The following is a 13,792-nucleotide window of genomic DNA, read 5'->3' as shown; positions in this document are numbered from 1 at the left end:
TGTGAAGTGATTGTGCAATATAATTTCCTATAGGACCGCTCTGCACTGGGCCTGTGCAAAAGGCCACAGAGACGTGGTAGCTTTGCTCATAAGCAGAAGATGTCTCATTGATCCTCCAGATAAAAGGGCTGCAACACCGCTGATAAAGGTATAGAGTGCCCAACCATCCAGTATAGGAAGGGCTTGGTTTACATACTTAGAATAAAAATGAATTTATCTTATTTATGTATGACTACCTGGTGAAACCACGGGGATGGGGAGTTTTTCTCTGAATTCCTAGAAGTTACAATTTGTGATTGGTGTACTACTGGCAGGCTGTACAGTGTCCCGCTGAGAACTGTGCTACACTCTTACTGGATCATGTTGCTGATCCAAATATTGAGGATGGAATTGGCAACACTGCCCTCCACTATGTGGCTTATGGAGAAAATATAAGAATGGACGAAATGCTGCTTTCCAGAAAAGAAAATGAGGTATGGATCATCTAACTTAATTTTTAGACTATTGGAAATACATTTTTCAAGACTGACATATATAGAAGCAGTTTCTCATATTTGGGAGCACAAGCTGCATAGAATGAAGACATTTCATAAAAACTGTCCAAGATTTAAGTTTCAATATTGATACCACTGCAGACACATGGAAAGGACAGACTGAGAGGTATTTACGGCCAGTATTTATGCACACACGGAGGCAGTAGGTGTTGACTCAGTCATCGGGTTCCCTTCCTCCAGTGTGGGAGGCTTGGATTGAGTTCCCGGCTCCTAGCTTTGGCCCGGCCCAGCCCCAGCAGTTGCGGGCAGTCGAGCAGTGAAGCAGCAGGAAAGGAACTCTGTTGGGATCACTTTACCAAGCAGGTCTGACCAAAGTGATTTTCCCAAAAGATCTCCATTGCAAAACTAGCACTAAGGAGAGAGCATGGCCCACAGAGACCCATCAGCAGCTGTCAGGAAGGTAGGAAAACAAAGGATCCAGAAAGAGACTGCACGCCAGGGCCCTGGGATAGCTCAGCTTATATGACCCAGCCAAAAATGCCCAGGTGTCAGCCAGTTCCAGAAACACCTGGCCTAGTGTCACCACCCAACCCTCCCGACACCTGGCAGTTGCTTCCCTCCTGATACCAGTGGAGCCAAAGGCTGGGGTGGGCTCAGCAGACACAGCCCTGGGCCTGTCATGCCCTACCCAGCAGAGCCACAGGAACAGTTCCAGGTCCTCTCAAAACTCAGCACAATCCAGCCATGAGGGAGGGACAGGAAGGAGGGGAAATCTGTGTAGGCCCAGCCTCTGCTACTCCCCAGGCAGCCAGGGGCTCCTCCGGGCTTTCAAGCCCCTCTTTCCAGGCCCAGGGTACCTGGGCACTGATACCTGGAGCAGTTGTTTTACTCCCCAGAGCTGAGATACTGTGCAAGCTCCTCAGCTGGCCAGCAGCCAGGGACATCTGGCTGCTCCATGTCCCTCACATGTCTGAGGCACAAGGAAGCAGAGTCCCCACAGGGCCAAGAGGGCTGGCGGAACTGCAGTTCCTGCTGGCATGGCTGCCACACTGCGGAGGCCAAAGGGCAGGAGGTCTGGCACTGGAGAGCATGCATAGCCTGGCAGCTTCAGCACCACCGCCTAGGACCCCACTAGCTCCCATAGTGTGGGCGGGGCAGACTCTGACCTCAGCCTGGGCTTAGGGGGAGGTGTGACAGATGGGGTGGGAGGAGCCCCCGCAGGTCCTCTGGCTGTGTGCCTCCTTGTCTGCCCCCCAGAATAAAGCAGTGGGCCTGGGTATCACTGGGCAGAACCAGGCACCTGCAAGAATCCACCCCTCAGAAGAAACCATCTGCTGGCTCCCCAGGAGAAGTCCCTTCCCCAAAACACATGCTGCACCCTGCTAGAATTGGACTGTCTGGAGCAGCGACCTGAGCCCAGAGAGGGAGGCATCTGGGTGCCACAGAAATGCCCCAACTGGGGCTGACGGGGGTGGGGAGGTGAGGGGCTGTGCCAGAGGGAAGCGATGGCGTCCGTGGTGGTCAGTGTCTCCCCTGCTGCCGGCTCACCACTTGTTTACTGGTGGCTGAGCACGCCAGCCCCAGAAGCCAGTGGAGTGGCAGCAGCAGGTCGAAGCCGCCACCTACCTGTCACCTCCCCGCAACCATGTGCCTGAGCCTAGGGGAGAGGGGCACATGTGGCCCATGGGTCGCACCTCACCAGGGCCCAAGCCACCTGGAGACACAGCACACTATCTCCTGAGCCCAGGGGAAAGCTGTGGGGCTACCCTGCTGGGAGGGGGCGGCTGTGCTCCCTGGGGGGAACCCTCCTTCCCTCTTCCTGGCCCTCCCACTGCCTAGTTCTGCTGAGTCCAGGCCACAGGAGAAAGTGGCACAAGAAGCACTGCCCAGCGTTGGGGCACAGCCCATGGCCCAGAGTTCGGGTTCACAGCCAACCACAGTGAGTGCAGGGGCCGGCTCAGAGGTGTAGGGGCTTCTGGGTGGAGCCTGGAGGAAGAGGAAGGAATGTCCAGGAGCAGAAAGGGCGGGGCTTAGCCTGGTGCTAAGCATGTGCGGCAGTTGTTGGGTGACATTGTGAGCCAAGAGGTTGGAAACCACGAAGCTCCTCTGTTATATGGTGGCCAGACTGCCAGATTTCTTTATATTGTGCTGCAGAGGTGGCTGAAAGCCCCTGATAGCTTTGATTATGGGGAAACTTTTCTCATGGGTGACTCATAAGTGCACCAGGACTGTTAGCGAGTTTGAGAACAAGCGCTTGAAGATGGGGCCGCATTTTGGATACTGCCTGCTCTGCTGGGAGCTTGGTGCCATTCACAGAGTTGCCAGTGCGGGCAATGTGGCCACAGTGTCGAAAGTCCTGGATTGCAGAAGAAGCTGTGTAGATGTCGTGGAGCACAAGAACAGGTACTGGAGGGTGGGCAGCGGGGCCCAGTGTGGGAAGCCCTCGCCCCAGGCTCCCCTGCTTGCTTCCCTGGACACCACAAGTCCAGATCCACGTTGTGATACACAGGATCAAAAAGATAACAAGAAAATTTCCATAATCTCTGAAGGAAACCAGCCCCCAAGGGGCGGAGATTGGCACCTCAAAGCCCTGACAGGTGACCACTCAAGCTACCAAAAAAAAAAATTAAATAAATTCACATTTATTAAATAAAAAACAAAATATGTAAGTCTTTTAAATAAAAAATTGCTAAAAATTTGTATCCTAGGTTTCACTGGATGATGTAAGAAATTGTTGTATGAACTCAAAAACTGAAATCTAGAAATTGAAGAAGGAATTAAGTGACCTCAGGAGACAAGTATGTTGAAATTTATTGTGTCAATAGCCCTTCTTGGGCTTCATCCAAGATGGTGGAATAGGGAGGGCGCACACTGAGAGTCTGGGAAAAGATAGTTTAATAAAAGTGGAGATACTGTAGTTTCAGGGAAGAGTTAGGGAAAAAAACTGCAGAGGAAACTCTTCCGGAACTAGTGGGACACGGTGGACCTATGTGGAGGGCACGGGCACCCACGGCTCGGGACCCCAGCCACTGAGTCTAGGCAACAGCAATGGAAAGAGAGGTGAGGCGAAACCTCAGTAGCCAGAGACACTGCCGGGAAAGCAGCAGGAAGAGCCTAGAGGGAACGAGGCTTGAAGCCCCATGGGGGAAAGTTCACCAGGCTAACTGGAGGAGAGAAAAAAAATAAAAGGGACTGGTATGGACACGATTCTTTCTCTCCACTCACCTTACAAAGGCGAGCAAGTCAAAGAGCAGGCGCCATTTTGGATATACATAAAAGCTGCGCCACCTCAGGGCTGCACCCGCCCTCAGCCAGGCAAAAATCCTGACTCTGGAGGGGAGAAATAACAGGAAGTTAAGACCTAGTGAATGTGTGGAGCTTATGAACTGGCACTGTGGAAAAAAAAAAAACAAAACACTGAGGGTGTGTGAGAAAACAGTGCCTGAGACGTGAGTACTCAGTGGGAGACGCCACAAACTCAGTAACCTTGGCAACCCGGTGGGAGACTGCAAGGGAATCTGAGCTTACACTGAGGACTGCACAGATCCTCTGTGTGGTCTTTGGGACAGAGCACATGAATATTATACCCACAGGGGCTAGTGCTCACTGAGCCTTCAAGAATACATCAGCTGTGTGTAATTATTACTCTTCTGAATAAAAAAGAGAGATAGAAGATTTACCACGCCAAACCTGGGTGTGTCACCTTTGGCACACCTTTAACCCTTAAGAACTGAACAGAGCTCTCTGGCCACACCCATCACAAGCCATCTGCGAGAACCACTTCCCCAAACATGTGCTGCACCCTGCTAGAATCCGACTGCGTGGAGCAGTGACCTGAGCCCAGGGAGGGAGGCATCTGGGTGCCACAGAAATGCCCCAACTGGGGCTGATGGGGGTGGGGAGGTGAGGGGTGTCGGGGACCACGCAGCATGTGACCTCTTAGTTGAGAGACAGGGCTGGACAGGCCAGACCTGATAGTACTGATAACGCAACCTTGTGTGACCTTGTGCCTTAAGGCCTTGTAACCTTTCCCCTACTTGCACTAGCATTGCAGCTACAAGATAAGCCCACCCTCCTTCCCCCTCCCGATACCCTGCCTCGATGATATATAAGTGTGTGGTTGAAAAATAAAGTCGCAGCTTGATCGGCACCTGTCTTGCTGCCATCCTTGTGTCTCCTGTCCCTTTCATTTCTCCTTCTAGGTGCTCGGCCCCAGTTGCTGTCCCGCGGGACGGGACAACTGGCGCCCAACGTGGGGCTCGAGTGCGGCCCTTGGGGTTCGAGTGCCTGTAAGATTGGAGGAACGCCGCCTTCCAGGAGGAAAACTTGGATCCAAGTGATTGTGCGACCGGCTCGGAACTGCCCACCCGAGATCATCAGCATCGGTCGACGCTGTGGAGTGAAGACGGCGCAAGGTAAGTGACAGCCATGGGACAGGCATTATCGTCACGGGAAATGTTCATTTCAGGTCTCAGGGAGGCCCTCAAGACACGAGGAGTTCGGGTTAAAAATAAGGATCTAAAGGCATTTTTTGAGTATGTAGAAAGATTGTGTCCCTGGTTCCCCAAGGAAGGAACAATTGACGAGATCAAGTGGGAAAGAGTTGGAAGTTGTTTAAAGGATTTTCATGAGACCTTTGGCCCTGCAAAAGTGCCTATTACGATTTTTTCATATTGGAACCTGATTAATGACATTCTAAAAACCCGTCACCTAGATAAGACTATTGATGCCCTAGTAAGGGATGGTGAGGAGACGTTACAGCAATCCTCCCGACCTGCATCTAAATGCCCATCTGTCATTCTAGATATACCCTCCACTGATGATGACCCCAACAATAAAATTAAAGAGTCCACTTTAGCCCCTACCAACGAAGCGAGCCGACTATATCCTGCCATCCGAGACAAATTAGATTCAGATGAGGAAGCTGCCCCAGAGGAAGAGGTCGTGCACTATCATAATTCCAATTGGCCCCAAAATGTTAAAAATCCCCCGCCATACAATACTCACCCGCACCTTCCCATTTGTGCCCCGGCTCTCTATGACTTTAACCCTCCTGTGCCTGACTTGTCGGCCTTGCGACAGTCACTTCAACAGAGACGAGAGCACATCCAGCTCCTTAAGGAAATAAAATCCCTTGACGAGGAGCTCCGCCACCTTGCCTTAGAGCAGCCCCTTCCAAAACCTAAACAAGGTAAAGTCAGGTCCAAAACCCAACCCCTTCTAGCTTTCCCTGTAACCAGGAGGCAAGCCGGAGGTCATTCTGAGCCTGCCGCTGATGGGGAAAATGAGGCTGAGGAGAATTCGCCCCACCACTCTGAGGAAGATAGTGAGGAACCTGGGTTGGAGGAGGAAGATCAGGTCCCCAATCAAGGACCTGGTAATGGACAGCCGCCACCCTATAAAAAACTTAGTCTCAGATTTATTGAAAAACTTAAAACTGCTTGCACCCAGTATGGTCCCACTGCCCCGTATACTCAGGCCTTATTGGAAAGCCAGAGTGCCCGGTGGCTTACACCTAATGATTGGGACTTCCTCGCCAGAGCTGCTCTCAGCGGAGGTGACTATGTCCTGTGGAGGGCTGATTATGTTCAAATTTGTAAAGAAATAGCCCAACAAAATTTTGCTAAAGCTTCATCTAAAAATTGGACCCTCAAAAAACTTTTGGGAGATGCCCCGTATAATTCCAACAATTCACAAGCCCAGTTCCCTGATGGACTTCTGGCGCAAATTAAAACTGCCGGACTAGGGGCTTGGAGAAAGCTCCCTCAAAGGGGAGCAGTCACTACCTCTTTGGCTAAGATTCAGCAGGGGCCCGACGAGCCTTATAGTGATTTTGTCTCGCGCCTTAATGTTGCAGCTGAGAGACTAGTTGGCCCAGGAGAAAATGGAAGTGCATTTGTTACGCACCTCGCCTTTGAAAATGCCAACCCAGCTTGTAAAGATATTCTTCGGCCTCATAAACATAAGGGTGATCTTTCAGACTATGTGAGGCTCTGCGCTGGTGTGGGATCGGCCCATGCCATGGGCTTGGCAATTGGGGCCGCACTCAAACTGACGCAAAATCCTTCCAAGGGGACCTCCACTTGCTACGCCTGTAAACAGCCTGGACATTTTGCCCCCGAATGTCCAACTGCCTTATCAAACAGGCCCATGGCCCAAGGCGCGGCTCCATCTCCTCCAGGTAGGCCGCTCCCCTCCACCCCATGCCCCCGATGTCATAGGGGTTATCACTGGGCAAATGAATGCAGGTCAAAGACTAATTCTTCAGGCCAACCCCTCCCTCCTAGTGTGCCGGGAAACTCCCAGAGGGGCCAGCCCCTGGCCCCAGTTTCTCAAAGGACAAACCCTGGGGCAGTACGGTTTGTCCCTTCCCAGCCTCAGGCTCAGCAAATACCTCAACAATTGCTTCTCTCCAACGAGCAACCCCAGGTAGCGCAGGACTGGACCTCTGTGCCGCCTCCGATACAATATTAGATTCCACCCAGGGCCCACAAATTATCCCTACAGGGGTGTGGGGCCCCTTGCCTTCGGGTACCTGTGCTTTTATTCTTGGCCGAGCATCAGCCACCCTTAAAGGCATTCAAGTTTTTCCCGGTATTATTGACGGTGACTTTACCAGGGAAATAAAAATCCTAGCAGCCGCTATCAATGGAGTAGCTGCCGTTCCACAGGGCACCCGTCTAGCACAAGTGGTTCTTCTGCCTTTAATTACTGGAAGTACATCCTCAATTTCTTCCAGGCCCCGAGGCATTACCCCTTTGGGCTCCTCGGATGCTTATTGGGTCCAGCCAATTACAAAAAATAGGCCTGTGTTAACCCTTACTATTGAAGGAAAGGATTTCAAGGGCATTTTGGACACAGGGGCAGATGCCACGGTCATATCTCAAGATCATTGGCCCGCCCATTGGCCACTGACCGCATCTCTCACCGATTTGCGAGGTATAGGCCAGTCCAATAACCCCCAAGTCAGCTCAAGGGTATTACGCTGGAAAGATAAGGAAGGCAATCAGGGCACTGTGACTCCTTTTGTATTACCAGGCCTTCCTGTTAACCTGTGGGGACGTGACATTCTCTCCCAAATGGAAGTTATCCTGTGCAGCCCTAATGCTGTGGTCACACAACAAATGCTGCGCATGGATTATGTGCCTGGCACAGGACTTGGAAAAATGAGACAGGGCATAACTCAACCTATTACAGCCCCCTCTAAAACAGATAGACATGGGCTCGGATATTCGGATTTTTAGTAACGGCCACTGGCCTTCCTGTACCCCATGCAGATAAAATCACATGGAATACTCAAACTCCTGTTTGGGTGGATCAGTGGCCGCTTACTCAAGAAAAGCTAAATGCCGCTACAGCGCTTGTACAGGAGCAGCTCGCGGCTGGACACCTAGAGCCTTCCAATTCTCCCTGGAATACGCCCATTTTTGTCATAAAGAAAAAATCTGGTAAGTGGCGCCTTTTACAGGATTTGCGCGCCGTTAATAAGGTCATGGCACCCATGGGTGCCCTCCAACCTGGCATCCCAACCCCCGTGGCCATCCCAAATGGTTATTACAAAATAATTATAGATCTCAAAGACTGCTTTTTCACTATTCCTCTACACCCTGATGATCGTCCTTATTTTGCCTTTAGCCTCCCCCGTGTTAATTTCCAGGGACCGATGCAAAGATTTCATTGGAAAGTCTTGCCCCAGGGAATGGCCAATAGCCCCACCCTTTGTCAAAAGTTTGTAGCACAGGCAGTGGACCCGGTTCATTTACACTGGCCGCACATTTATATTCTACATTATATGGATGACATTTTACTGGCGGCTCAAAACAAGTCAGACCTACAAGATTGCTTTACAGCACTTTCTAAAGCCTTTCTTGCCCTTGGTTTACAAATTGCTCCTGATAAGGTCCAGTTACAAGACCCCTTTACCTATTTAGGTTTAAAATTACAACAGGATTTGGTTTTTGTGCCCCGCATCCAGTTCCGCTTGGATTGCCTCCATACCCTTAATGATTTTCAAAAACTTCTAGGAGATATTCAATGGCTCAGGCCCTATTTAAAAATATCTAATAATGTCCTCTTGCCCCTCAATGACATTCTGCGAGGAGACCCAGATCCCTCTTCCCCCCGCGAGCTCACCCCTGCTGCGGGAGACGCATTAAACCAAGTAGCGCAAGCCATCAGCCAACAGTTTGTTTCACAGATTTCTTATACTCTCCCCCTGCTTTTTGTAGTTTTAGCCACACCACATATGCCCACTGGAGTTTTTTGGCAAAAATCCCTCATGCCCAATAAAAAGGGTCAACCTCTTTTCTGGGTTCATCTCCCCATTTCCTCATCTAAGGTAATTGCAGTATATTTGTCTCAGGTTGCTTCAATAATCATCAAGGCTCGTTTCCTTTCCCGCCAATATTTTGGAAAAGACCCCGATGTTGTAGTAGTGCCATATACCCGAGAACAGACCCAGTTCCTTCTTCAAACTTCTGATGACTGGGGAATAGCCATGTCAGGATTTATGGGAGTCATTGACAATCGCCTCCCTGATGACCCCGTGTTACAGTTTGCCCAATCCTATTCCTTTATTTTCCCAAAAAATACAAAAAGTAACCCCATTCCAAAGGCTGTTACGGTGTTTACAGATGGGTCCTCCAATGGAATGGCTGCCTTCGTGGCAGATAACCGTTCCCACGTATTTAAAACATCTTATCAGTCGGCTCAGTTGGTTGAGCTGTATGCCATACTTCAAGTCTTTACACAGTTTTCCAGTCAGGCTGTAAATATTTATACCGATAGTGCATATGTAGCTCACTCCATTCCGTTGCTTGAGACTTCTCCTTTTCTTAAAACAACTTCCAACGCTATGCCCTTGTTTATACAAATTCAAAAGCTAATACGAGAAAGACAACAGCCCTTCTATTTGGGACATATTAGGGCACACACAAGCCTACCAGGGTCACTCTCAGAAGGTAATGCCCAGGCAGATGCTGCTACAAGGCTTACCTTCCCCACAACTGTAGGATCAGTGCAGGAAGCTCAGAACTCAGAAGGTAATGCCCAGAGAGATGCTGCTACAAGGCTTACCTTCCCCACAACTGTGGGATCAGTGCAGAAAGCTCAGAACTCAGAAGGTAATGCCCAGACAGATGCTGCTACAAGGCTTACCTTCTCCATAATTGTGGGATCAGTACAGGAAGCTCAAAACTTGCATAGGTTACATCACTTAAATGCTCAATCTCTCCGTTTGTTTTGTAAAATTTCACGAGAACAGGCTCGTGAAATAGTCAAAAAATGCCCCTCATGTGTTACAAGCCAACCTGTACCGCATTTGGGAGTCAATCCGCGTGGTCTTCTCCCTAATCAACTGTGGCAAATGGATGTCACACACTTCCCAAAATTTGGCAAACTAAAGTATCTCCATGTCTCTATAGACACCTATAGTGGCTTTGTCTTTGCCTCCCCCCACACAGGAGAAGCTGCTAAGGATGTTATCTCGCACCTTATCACAGCTCTTTCTGTACTGGGAAAACCTGTTAAGATTAAGACAGACAATGGTCCTGCTTATGTCAGCACTAAGTTTAAACAATTTTGTGAGGCGCTCCATATTAACCACATTACAGGAATTCCCTACAATCCACAGGGACAGGGAATTGTTGAAAGAGCCCATCAAACACTAAAAACTTGGCTCACTCGGCTTGAAGCCACTTCCTTGTCTTTTGCCTCTCCCCGCGACCGATTGAATCATGCGCTCTTTGTGCTAAACTTCCTGACCTTGGATAATAATAATCATTCAGCTGCGGACCGTCATTGGCACCCTTCCCCTGATACGGCTCCGCCTATGGTAATGTGGCGAGACCCCCTCACCAGTAGCTGGCACGGCCCAGATCCAGTACTCATTTGGGGACGTGGCTCAGCCTGCATCCTGGACCAAAAACAATCGGCACCAAGATGGCTACCTGAAAGATTAATTAAACAAGTTAATCCGCCAATTCCTACAAATAATGATGTTGTTCCAGAGCCTGTACTTGGCCCTGAGAACGCCTTTTCCTTATACCCACAGGAATGAAAAGACCCGGCTGGACGCTACTGGGACTCATTACAGGACTCCTTATTATTGCTGGAATTGTTGCCATTGTTGCTATTTGTGTATCTTATCTTCTCTCTATTCTCTCCTCCCCTGCTACATTTCCTGAGGGCTCACTGATTAACCCCTCCAAAGGGCCCTAATACAATGGCCCTCAGCCTTGCTCTCCTGATGATGGCAATCTACACCATCCATTGGGCTCCACCAGTCTTTGCAGGGCTTGACAACCCTCAGGGCATTCAAAAATACCTTCAACAGCATCACCCTTGTACCTGCTCAGGGGGCATAATAGTATCCTTCCCACGAACCCGTGGCCGTGGCCGTGCTCAAAAGCCACGTTTTACACAAGACTGCGGAGATAAAACTGCTTATCTGACCGTCCCGGGTTCCCGATGGTTCTGTGTTCCCAAACCTAAGCTAGACTCTTACCGCACTGGGGATCAGTGCCCATCAGAGTGCAATAAAACTATCCATTACTCCGTGCACTCCTCCTGTTATACACAGTATCAAACCTGTAATAAGGGAAATCAGCGTTTATTGTTTGCCGTTATATCAGGAGATTATGAGGGAACGTTCGGAGGAGAGTTGTCCTCTTCACGCTTCAGCTCCCCCTCCTGCCCCACTAAGGGACAAGTAGCCTGCTGGTACCCTATAGCCCCTGTGGGAGTGTCTGACGGTGGAGGCCCTCAGGATACCCTTACTAAATTAAAAACACAAAAGGTACTCGAAACTGTATTTGAAAGCCTTTACCCTTCCCTCCAATACCACCCCCTGGCTAAAGTTCATTCCAGAGGAAATAAAGACTTGGATGTCAATACCATCGATATCCTTACCAACACCCATAAACTGCTTAATCTCTCTGCCCCAAACCTTGCAAGAGACTGCTGGCTCTGTTTACGCCAGGGACCCCCCCTTCCTCTTGCCATTTTTCTACCGCTTAATAATACCCTTGAGTTCAATAGTTTCTTGGGCCACCCCCCTATGCAGCCCTTTCCCGTTCTTCCTGTCCCAACGGAAAATATCACTTGCCTTTATAAACCTCCCAACAACAATCCCTTCGATATCGATGTAGGCCTTGCTCCTTTCTGTACAAATAATGTAACAGTAAACTACCCTCTTTATGCCCCTAATTCCACCGTTTTTGTATGTAGGGATAATTTAGCTTATACCATTTTACCAACAAATTGGACCGGTAATTGCATGCATGCTATACTTTTTCCTGATATAGAGATTATCAATGGAGATACCCCTGTTCCTATCCCCTCCCTTGATTATATTGCAGGGAGACAAAAACGAGCTATTCAATTTATTCCTTTATTAGCCACATTGGGAATTTCCTCAGCTATGGTTACAGGATCCACAGGACTAGGAATCATGGTCCACAAATATAGAGAATTGTCCCAACAACTTATTAATGATGTGCAGACCCTATCCACCACCATTCAGGACCTTCAAGATCAAATTGATTCCCTAGCGGAAGTGGTTCTACAAAATCGTAGAGGCTTAGACTTGCTTACTGCTGAACGGGGAGGTATTTGCTTGGCTTTACAGGAAAAATGCTGTTTTTATGCTAACAAGTCCGGCATTGTTCGTGATAAAATCAAGACACTTCAAGAAGATCTGGAGCGTCGTCGACGTGCCATGGCTGAAAATCCCTTTTGGACTGGATGGAATGGACTGCTTCCCTATTTGCTACCGCTTTTAGGCCCCATTGTTGGGTTGCTTGTTGTGCTATCTATAGGTCCTTGTCTCCTCAATAGGCTGATGACCTTTATCAGACAACAAGTAGATAATTTAGCAGCCAGACCAATTCAAATACATTACCAAAGTCTGGCCATGGAAGATCCCATGGAAAACGTTATCTCTCTCTCCGGCCGGTGAAGTCTGGCCAGTGAGGTCACGGTCCCTCCAACAACTGACTCTCCCCTTCGGTCTGCCGCTGCCCCAGTCGGGAGCCCAGGAAGGGCCCCAGGCCTATCAATAAAACGAGCAGTAAGCCAATGACGGGCACCTTCCCGGAACCTCACCCACCTAAGACAGGAGTCCTTGGGGACTGGCAAGGATATCCAATGACGGGTAAGAGGTGCTGGAGCTCCGGGTCGATTCCTAAGACAGGCACTGCTCGCTCATCATGCTTGGCCTAACCGGTAGCCATTTCTGTTTAATTGATAAGAAAGGGGGATATGTCGGGGACCACGCAGCATGTGACCTCTTAGTTGAGAGACAGGGCTGGACAGGCCAGACCTGATAGTACTGATAACGCAACCTTGTGTGACCTTGTGCCTTAAGGCCTTGTAACCTTTCCCCTACTTGCACTAGCATTGCAGCTACAAGATAAGCCCACCCTCCTTCCCCCTCCCGATACCCTGCCTCGATGATATATAAGTGTGTGGTTGAAAAATAAAGTCGCAGCTTGATCGGCACCTGTCTTGCTGCCATCTTTGTGTCTCCTGTCCCTTTCATTTCTCCTTCTAGGTGCTCGGCCCCAGTTGCTGTCCCGCGGGACGGGACAAGGGGCAGTGCCAGAGGGAAACGATGGCGTCCGTGGTGGTCAGTGTCTCCCCTGCTGCCGGCTCACCACTTGATTACCTGCAGCTGAGCGCGCCAGCCCCAGAAGCCAGTGGAGGGGTCAGTAGCAGGTTGAGGCCGCCCCCTGCCTGTCACCTCCCCGCAACTCTTATGCCCAGATAAGTAGATGCCCAAGAAGCCAACAGTGACCGGATCACACTGAAATGCAGAAGCAAAGTTTTTATTAAAATGGTACAAGCTGCGACAGGGACCTCATCCAACCAACTGGACATCTGATAAAGTTTAAAGGAGACAGAAGACATGAAATGGCTGCCGCCAGTGTGAAGTGATTGTGCAATGTAATTTCCTATAGGACCGCTCTGCACTGGGACTGTGCAAAAGGCCACAGATTAGTGATAGCTTTGCTCATAAGCAGGAGATGTCTCATTGATCCTCAAGATTAAAGGGCTGGCCGGCGGCGCAACTCATTAGGCTAATCCTCCGTCTTGCGGCGCTGGCACACCGGGTTCTAGACCCGGTCGGGGCGCTGGATTCTGTCCCGGTTGCCCCTCTTCCAGGCCAGCTCTCTGCTGTGGCCTGGGAGGGCAGTGGAGGATCCAAGTACTTGGGCCCTGCACCCCATGGGAGACCAGGAGAAGTACCTGACTCCTGCCATCGGATCAGCGCGGTGCGCCAGCCGCAGTGTGCTGGCCAC

General features: G+C 50.0%; 1 long non-coding RNA gene across 1 annotated transcript; it reads left to right on the top strand.

Annotated features, from left to right (window-relative positions):
* The first annotated feature begins 4,408 nt into the window (after positions 1 to 4,408).
* On the top strand, positions 4,409 to 13,007 carry LOC149122822 (uncharacterized). Its single transcript, XR_016219866.1, has 2 exons — positions 4,409 to 4,909; positions 10,546 to 13,007. It is a non-coding gene; the product is annotated as an uncharacterized LOC149122822 (long non-coding RNA).
* The last annotated feature ends 785 nt before the right edge of the window (positions 13,008 to 13,792 follow it).

The sequence above is a fragment of the Oryctolagus cuniculus genome, chromosome 13 (assembly GCF_051225735.1).
Source record: "Oryctolagus cuniculus isolate XC-2025 breed Fujian yellow rabbit chromosome 13, ASM5122573v1, whole genome shotgun sequence".
NCBI classification, from domain to species: domain Eukaryota; kingdom Metazoa; phylum Chordata; class Mammalia; order Lagomorpha; family Leporidae; genus Oryctolagus; species Oryctolagus cuniculus.
Note: the sequence above shows the minus strand (reverse complement) of the source record. Positions and strands in the feature narration are given on the sequence as shown.